Below are 10020 nucleotides of genomic sequence, written 5' to 3' on the forward strand. Positions count from 1 at the left end.
GAAGATGTGTACTTTGATCATAAAAACAAATGTTTTATTGATCTTTTTAATCATAAGAATTTATTAATCAAAAGTTGTAATAGACCATTGGGCAAACATTCTCTTCTACTACTTAAGGAAACTAGAGAATACAATATATTTGGAAGGAATAATAAAAAAGAAAAAGAAGGGAATAAAGCCTATCTTCCACAGTGACTGTGATATTCATTAGTGTTCATAGTGATCCCATCATTATAATGAGCTTTTCATTATTTTAAGAAAGATTATGTGCTTACAGCAGCAGCTGCGTGCGTGTGTGTGTGTGTGTGTGTGTGTGTGTGTGTGTGTGTGTGTGGTGTCAGTTAACTTCATATGTGATGTTTTAATGAAATATATTTTAATCTTTTTTTTTCTTACTAACCAACTTACTAATTGTGCTTTGTGAAATAAATTTAGATAAGAATATCTTTGCTCTTATACAAATCAAATGATTACTTTGGGGAACAAAATTAAACAAACCTCATCCTTTAATTCCAGCTATCCACACTAGCTTTTAATCAAGTTAATCCACCATAAACCTTCAGGGTCCATATAATGTACATTTATTGATATTCACCATAATTGTTCAGTTCCTTTAGTGCTTCATTGTTAGCTTTAAATTCAATCATGTCTTAGTCAAGTTTATTTACTGGTTTTTTTTGACATAACTTGAGACCTTTGGTCTTGATATTTCACTTGGTCTTACCACTATTCAAATTTATGCCTTTCCCAACAGACATTAAATGCCTGCTCCTCTGATTGTTAGTGTCCACTGGCCCCTGGATCAACCCTTCTAGCCAGTATATTCAACTCCTTTACAAGACCAGGAGAGAACCAGGACACTAGTCATCTAGATTTGCACTTAGAAAATGTCTAGAGTTTTCATCTGACATGTTTTGTAGGCATTTGAATTTATCACTCAAATGTTGTTTTGTTTTTTTAATCAACTTTTTACTTAATTCAATGTTTTTCCAATCTGGCATAATATCTTGCATTTAATCAGAATTGAAATAACTCCAATAACTTTGATTTTTTTTCTTTTATGAAAAAAATTGACAAAATTTTAATTTATCCCTTCAATTTCCAGATAAGGAAATGAGAAAGGTCAAGGGTTTTTTGGTCAGTCACAGAACTGCCAAATGACATATAGAGGGAAAAAGAAATCTTCTTGCCTTATGCACAACCATGAGTTAAAGTAATTCCTAAAACACTTAAACATGCACAGCAAACTTTCTTCCAGACCATTTGGGAAGGTTTTAAATGTGGCCCATTGAGAATTTTCTATAGAAAAATAACAGGTAATATGTAGTGGTCAGTTGACCTTCTTAAGCACAATTTATTTAATACTTAAAATAACTCTGTGATAGGTAATTCTACCAATGAAGTAAACAAGGCATAGGAGGAGTATTTACACATATAATGTAAGTGTACAGCTAAACAATAATTACATCTAGATCTTGTTGACCTCAAAGCTTTTTTTTAACCTCAATAACACTGTCTCTAAAGAGAAACCATAGCATAGGTTATCAGCTCCATTTTCATTGTGTCATTGAAAGATATAGAGATGTTCTTATTATACTAAAAGAAAGGATTAAATTTTCTGTAATGTAGTCTTTGTACCTTTGATATTCTAAACACAATTCTGATACAGTGTTCCAATATAGCTCACATTAACACAAGTACAACCCCTAAATTGCCATGACTACCTATGCTTTGACTAATACGAAAAAGACTATTTATAATATTTTATCAGTAAAATGGCAAACAGAATGTGATAAATGGCATATACCTCATTTCAGAGAAAAACAATTACATTGTTGTGGAAACAGACTCCACAAGAAGTGACTGACACTCAGAAGGTTGGAGATCCAGGTACTTATTACACTGGCGGGCCCAGACAAGCCAATATGCTTGGAAATCTGGACCCCAGGCTGAGGCTTCACAAAGTTTTTATAGATGACACACCTATAAGGCCAGCATGGCAGTAAGTTTCATTTCTCGGAATTCATGTAGTCTAGGCAGATGAGCAAGCTAAGCTTGGTTACAGAAGCCAAAAACGCAAGTAGTGATTAGAAGCCAGACTAGTGTAACAAGCAAATATTGTTTCAAAGACAAAATGTTACTTCAAGGACAAAACAGGCTAATGAGAAAATTATTTTGGCATTTTTCCCAACAGTATTGCTTGGGTTATAAGCAGTGATCTGAATTATTTATTTTATTTTCTTATTTTCTTATTTAATTATAACATAATTGATTGTGGGTACAGCATTAAATATCAATACCTGTGTGCGATACATGATTCTCAAATCAGAATAATTACTGTATTTATCATTAAGCAATGTAATTATTTTTTGTGGCACCTTTCCAATTTCTCCCTATCCTCCCCCCTTCTTTCCCACCTGTGGTGATTGAAGTTCTGTTCTCTCCCTTTTGGAAGTTTAATATATTATTGTGATTGTTATATCTTTCTTTTCTTTTCTTTTCTTTTTTTTTAGCTCCCACTTATGAGTGAAGATTTGCAGTTTTTCTCTTTCTGTGCCTGACTTATTTCACTTACATAATTTTCTCTATGTTTGCCCATATTGCTGCATATGGCAGAATTTCATTCTTTTTTATGGCTGAGTAGTGTTCCATAGACATTTAGGTTGGTTCCAACTCGTGGCTATTCTAAACAGAGCTGTGATGAACATGGAAATGCAGGTATCCCTTCATCATGATGATTTCCATTACTTTGGGTATATACCCAGCAGTGGAATTGCTGCTCGATTGTATAGCAGTTCTATCTGTAGTTTGAGTAATCTCTGTGCAGTTTTACATAGTGGCTGTATCATGATGATTTCCATTACTTTGGGTATATACCCAGCAGTGGAATTGCTGCTCAATTGTATAGCAGTTCTATCTGTAGTTTGAGTAATCTCTGTGCAGTTTTACATAGTGGCTGTACTAATTTACAGTCCCACCAACAGTGTAGGAGGGCTCCTCTTTCTCTGCATCTTCACCAGCATTTTTTATTCTCTGTCTTTTTGATAATAGCCAGTCTAACTGGGATGAGATGATATCTCATTGTGGTTTTGATTTGCTTTCCCTGATGCTTGGTGATGTTGAGCATTTTTTTTCATGTGTCTGCTGGTCATTTGTGTATTTTCCTTTGAAAAATGTCTTTTCAGCTCCTTTACCCATTTTTAATTGGGTTACTGAGGACCCCAAAACTATAGGCAAGAAAAGAAAAAAAATTAAGAAATGAGATAATATCAAACTAAAAAGTTTCTGCACAGCAAAAGAAACAACAGAGAGAAAAGACCACCTACAGAATGGAAAAAAATATTTGCAAACTATGAATGAGCCAAGGATTAATATCCAGAATATGCAAAGAACTCAAACAACTTAACAGTAAAAAGCACTGATCTTAATTAAAAATTGATAAAAGTTCTTTAACCTCAGTGCCTTTTAAGAAAATGGTCAAATAAGTAAGACATTGATTGCTGTTAAATTATTTAATGCATTATTGTAAGATCAAGATTTTTCAATATTGCAAAGCAAAATTAAAAGAAACATTATGTCTAGTGTATTCAATAAGTGCTCAGACTTGATCATACATACGAGAGCACTTCAAAAAGTTTATGGAAAGATTCATATTATCTTTCAATTCCACTGTTTTTGAGGTACCCTTTTATGTGTGTGTGTGTGTGTGTATACATCATATAACAAAATTTTGATCAACCACGGACGGCATATATGATGGTGGTCCCATAAGATTATAATGGAGCCAAAAAATTCCTATCACCTAGTGACATCATAGCAGTCTTAATGTCATAGCTAATGTAGCACAATGCATTACTCAAGTGTTTGTGGTAATGCTGGTGTAAGCAAAGCTCTTGTGCTGCTGTATTTTTACTGTACCTTTTCTATGTTTAGATATGTTTAGTTACACAACAATTTACCATTGTGTTACAATTGCCTACAGTATTCAGCACAGTAACATGCTGTACAGGTTTGTAGTGTAGAAGCTATTGCTGTGTCAACAGTTACAGCCTAGGTGTGTAAGTTTATGTAAGTACAGTCTATGATGTTCACACAATGAAGAAATCACCTAATGGCATTTGTCAGAATGTAGTCCCATAGTTAAGTGACACATGACTATATATGTGTGTATGTGTATATAAATATATATTTATAAACTTACATACACATGGCTAAAAGAAATATCCTGGAAATCCAACCTAAACACTCTGATACAGTACAAAAAATAACCCTGGTTTTATTTGCCTTGATTTATGTCAAACTGAATAAATCTTCATTGAGAACAATTATATCTATTGCATTTGATAAAGTGAACACTTTTTCCAAGTGTTCTGTTATTTACTTTTTAATCTACACCAATAGACTCAACTGTTGTGACAGCTTCATTTAATATATATGTATATATATGTGTGGGTGTGTGTGTGTGTGTGTATATATATATATACACATATAGTTTATATATATGAAAGAAAAATTGAGAGAGAGAGAAGCAGCTGTTGTGACAGCTTCATTTAATATATATGTATATATATGTGTGGGTGTGTGTGTGTGTGTGTGTGTGTATATATATATATATACACATATAGTTTATATATATGAAAGAAAAATTGAGAGAGAGAGAAGCAGAGAACCAGAGAAAAAAAGAAAAAAGAAACCACGAATTCGGTGCTGCTTAAGCTCTCTGTGGGAAAGAATTATTTTGGATTTTGTTCAATCAATTTTTTCCTAAACCAGGAGGTAATTTCCTCCACATGATATCCTCTAGGCAAATTTGACAAACCCTCGACTGGTCTAAATCCTGTCCAAAGAGATAGGTCCACTGATCCCATACATGGATATTGTGGCAATGTCAAATTGCTGTAAAGGTTCTAAATGGTTATTTTCCACATCTGTGCTATCTTCAGCTTGATAACAAATGGTTTACTGACTGGCAGCAGTCCACAGAGCACATTTTGATTAGTGCTGCTCTAGAATTCAGTTTCTCAATGACTCTGTATGACGTGATTGAGGAATATTCATCACTTCTTGACTCATATTTTGGCTATCATAAGTGAGATTTAAACATATGTTTACTGATGAAATATTGGGCTTTATTATTATGTTCAGCAAATGTAGAAATATAGGAATAACAAAGACTAACATTTTAATTAGGAATAATAGTATGTGATTAAGTGCCAAATTATGTGGCATAAAATATAAATTCTGTAAAAAGTTCAGACAAGAAAAAAATCAGCAAGATCCATAGTAGTTAGGGATGCATTTTGTAGGCGTTAGAAATATAGCTTCCAAATGTAGATTGAAAAGAATTTGATTCATAAACGTGTAGTGTCGTGGGCTTTTCAATAGCTCTGGAAAATCTTTGGTTTTCGTGAAATATTAAGGAGAATGTCCTAACTAAAGGAGAGCACACTTGTTAAAGAACAACGGAGATTACAGTTATACGTTTTGATTATTAATGGGTTAATTAATTGATTGGCTTTGTTTGTTTTTACAAAATAGATGCACTAGAAAAGAATAACAAAAGGAAACCATAGAAAAGATTGTGTCGATGACCTCTCATTGTTCCGATGAGGCAATCTTATGCATTTTTTTGTGGCATTAAGAAACTGGGACAGTGGTTGATTTATATAAATTGTCAGCCAAGAGAACAACTATCCCAGTTAAATTTACAATTACTATCAAGGGACGAATTATGCGCCAGTCTTAGGAACTTAGACAGTAAAAATGAAACAATGCAGAACTACTAAAGCTAGTTTATTTTCAATAGCTAATGCCCAGACCAGTGAGAGAACCAGGTGTGCGTATCTCCAGAAGTTTTCAAACTTAAATGCTTATATGTACGTAGTTATTGAAACTTCAAACCATCTCTCTCCTCCTTTGTCTGAACATACATTTCCTTTTCAAACCTAAGAGTGTCTCTCAGGTGAATCCACCGTGCTGCCTAATTCAGTGCTCGAACGGGGTGCATACTTCTTAGGTCACCTACTGGATCCATATTTCTGTGTTATTCTTACTACTAATGCCAGTTTGTGTTCACTCACAGCTATGTAAATCATGACGTGTTAGCAATCCAAATTATGCACAGAATTAGATATTTACTTTCCTTTGCATCTGAGAGAACCCTGACCCACTGGTGTTTAATCAGACCTTCCTTTCAGAGCTCTAGGTCCGCATCCTCCTAGGCCTGCCTTACCTTACATACTTAAGTCTATGTTTTTACTCTTTTTTTTTTTTTTTCGCTAAAACATAGGATATTTTACATATCAACTATACTTACTTATTTTGTCTATATAGGTTTAGAAAGGTTTTTTTACTGTCAATTTTACTCTTTGTTTCTTTACTACCCAATAGTCTATTATTTATAGAACTGCTTAGTTTTTTTTAAACTTCCCTAATATAAAATGAACGTTATTATCTACCTTTATCTGCCTCTCTGTCTGTGTTTATGTGTGCAAGTATTTCACATTTGATTTATTGCTCTATTTAAGCTTTGAATCACATTTATTACTTCCTTTAATATAGTATGCCATTTTGTTTCATATTATATTTTTCTTAAAATATCCCTTTCTACAATTTTCCTCAAAGGAGATGGAAGGAAGAACACTTGGCAGATGGCAAGGCCAGAGATTAATCTCTGGGTATCACTGACCATGATAGTAATTAGGCAATCAGAAAGGATGAGCTTTCCGAGGAATTTCATGTAAAAGAGCAGGAAACTAAAGTCTACGCCTTGGCTTTCCTAAAGCCACAATTATGTAACAAAGAAACCACCACAGGCAGAAAGAATGTAACTAACAGGACTAAAATCGTGACTGGGATAGGGATGTATAACAGAATAGAGATCAGCAACATTTTTTTTCTGAAAATGGCCAGATAGTAAGTATCTTATGCTTCGCCATTCATACAAGTTTTGTCTGTCACTATAGCATGAAAGCAGCTAAAGACAATATTTAGATAAATAGATATAGATGTGTTTCAGTAAATCTTTATTTATGTAAATTTGAATCTCATATGTTTACAAGTCATGAAATTGTAATCTTTCTGTTTTATATCAACCATTAAAAGATGCAGAAAACATTCTTAGCATCTAGACTATACCAAAACAGGCAGTGGGCAGAATTTGGCCTGGGGGTCCCTATCCACTGATCCCTGCTTTAGAAGAAAGAAAGAACATGTCATGAGTCATCATGTGTCTAAAACAATCAAGTGCAGCAAAAATTGCAAGCAATTTGAAATCAGGCATTCTCTCATATTCACATTTTTGTTTTCAAACATAGCTTTGCAAAATATCCTTCACACAGTAAGCGCTCAATAAATCCTTCCCAATAAGAACTAAAGTTTAATGATTAGAAATGCTAAGGCCACGGGTGACTTTGAAGACATCCCTTTTGAAAGAGAAAATATCATGAAACCCAGTTTAAAATATGATCAGTTTAGAGTGAGAGGCCAGGAAATAGAAATAATATTCTCTAAAGCTTGTTCAAAAGTCTGAAAAGACGATGATGATTGGAAGGTAAAGCCGAGTAATCTAATTAAAGTTATTTTACAGCTTGCTTAAATTCAGCTGGCGATGCACATGCTTGAACACTTGGAGACAACTAAAGTTATAAATGAGATGTTTTGTGGGACTTTCTGAAAGCAGGGGATAGTGGACAGATGTAAGATTAGAGACAGGGATGAGAAGATTGAGGCAGAGGAGTAAATCATTGAGCTGGATGTAAAGAAAATGGAGGTGCTCGTCACCAATATGTTTATCTTCTTTGTCAGTGACGTGCCAAGAGGGGGAATATGAGGAGAAAAGAAGGAAATCTGGAGATCTGAGGGAAAAGTATTTTAATCAGTTATCCATATAATAAATGAAAAGGGCAGTCTTAGTAGAAGACAAGTGGGTATATTATTCTTTTTGACTTACTTCGGTTTAGCAAATCAGGTACCACTAACACTATTTTCATTGGTAAATTAAAACTTACACCACTACTAGTAATATATCTTGTACTCTTTTAAACTTTGGGGAGAAGATGATACATACACAGGAAATATGTGATTAAATATGGAAATGACCTAAAGGGGATAAGATAAGTTCTAATTCTAAACTAGAATTGTATTTTTCTTATTGCCACACATCCTCATTAGTTCTAATATCTTATTAATTCCTTTTACCCTAAGTGGTAGTATACATTTCTATTAAAAGTGATTTAATGATTCTCTCTGATATAATTCCTGACCATTTTCCTTATCAGTATGTATTATCTTAATCTTATTTTCCATCTCTGGTATTTTTTATCTGCTTTTTATCCCATTAAATTCTTAATGTATGTGAAAAACATTCCTCTACAATTTCCATTCACAGAAATAAATATTAATTTATGTAATCTGAAAAGGAGGAGTGCTATTTTAAAATGGGAACTAATAGACTATAATAAGAAATAATGGCATAAGGCAAAGAAAAAGAGAAAACTCAGGTTGATTGTCAGGAAACTTGTAATGGCTTTGTAAACATGATTGTAAGTCTGGTCAGGGATGTCTTATGGAGACAGCATACAAATAGAAACTAATTCCCAGCAGAACAGTTTATTTTACTGTTGAATAGTTTTGTAGCAGACATAGGGGTGGAAATCGCTTCTAGTTCCGCAGTTTTCTGGCTAATACTTATGTGGTAGATCCCTCACACTTTTCGTTATTTTGGCAGGTTTTGTCAGTAGGTTTTTACATAACAGCAAAGAATTTGTAAACAATTTCCCTGTATACATAGCCTTTTGCCAACCTTAGGTCCCACTTTTTCCCACCTTTTCATGTCTTTCAAGTATGTATTTTATATAGTGTCTGTTTCTCACAAAAGATATTCTTTTCAACAACATTTGGTATACTTCTGAAGGAAAGTTTGTCATTGGAAACAATGTTTCCGTAGGAATTGATGAGTGAAAGGACAACACTGCACTCTGTCCTGAGCATGTGCTGAGGACAGATGTCTGCCTCCAGGCAGACAGAAGTGCATTACTCAGGTACCCCACTAGAAGTCACCTTGTAACGTTTGTGGTACATCCTATGAAATGGAGTTAATTTCACCACTCCAGAGCCACCTGAAACATCCATACATTGAATACTTAGTTTTCAGATTTTTTACTTATGACCTGGAAGCCTAGAGCAACCCGTGCTATTTAGAGAACAGTACCGTTATGTGTTCCTGAACCTTACTGGATCTTAAAAATTAATGGACACTTCAGCTTCTTTCTGACATAAACAGCAGACCACACACTGGATATCTCATTCCAAACTGCTGTGGTATTCACATTATTTTCTGAAATTTATGCAAATAAGAAAACCACCTATAATGGATGTGCCTCCTGAGAAGGGTTATATTGTTAGATATTCACTGTAGTTACTAAATGACAAATATGGTATATCTGCTATCAGTAATGTCTTTAAATAAAAATAAATGCATAGCAATGTGGATAATGAAAGTGTTGTTGATTCTGTTTCATGATTATTAAGTACCTATGGTGGATAGGATCACTGCTAAAAAACTGTTTTTATATAAATTAGAGAAGAAAGAAGATATTATTTAAATTTGGTTTAGGAGATAATACTGTTGATTCTGTTTCATGATTATTAAGTACCTATGGTGGATAGGATCACTGCTAAAAATCTGTTTTTATATAAATTAGAGAAGAAAGAAGATATTATTTAAATTTGGTTTAGGAGATAATAACTGATATATGCAAATCAATGAAATTAAACATTAGTTATTAATGACCTACGTAATAAATCAAGTGAAAAACTAGAAAACTGCTTATTGCTATTTCATTATCACTGTATAAATAAGTGTTTATCATTACACAAATATTTTATGTGCAGTTCAACAAATCTCTCTTCTTAGCGGTTTTTCTAAGTATAAGTAAATTGGGAGAATCACCAAACCAATAGACTAGTAAATAAAAGAAAAGGCTGAAAAAATAAATCATGACCTAAATGACATTTTTC

This window comes from Galeopterus variegatus, unplaced genomic scaffold (assembly GCF_000696425.1).
Source record: "Galeopterus variegatus unplaced genomic scaffold, G_variegatus-3.0.2 Scaffold378, whole genome shotgun sequence".
In the NCBI taxonomy this organism is placed as follows: Eukaryota; Metazoa; Chordata; class Mammalia; order Dermoptera; family Cynocephalidae; genus Galeopterus; species Galeopterus variegatus.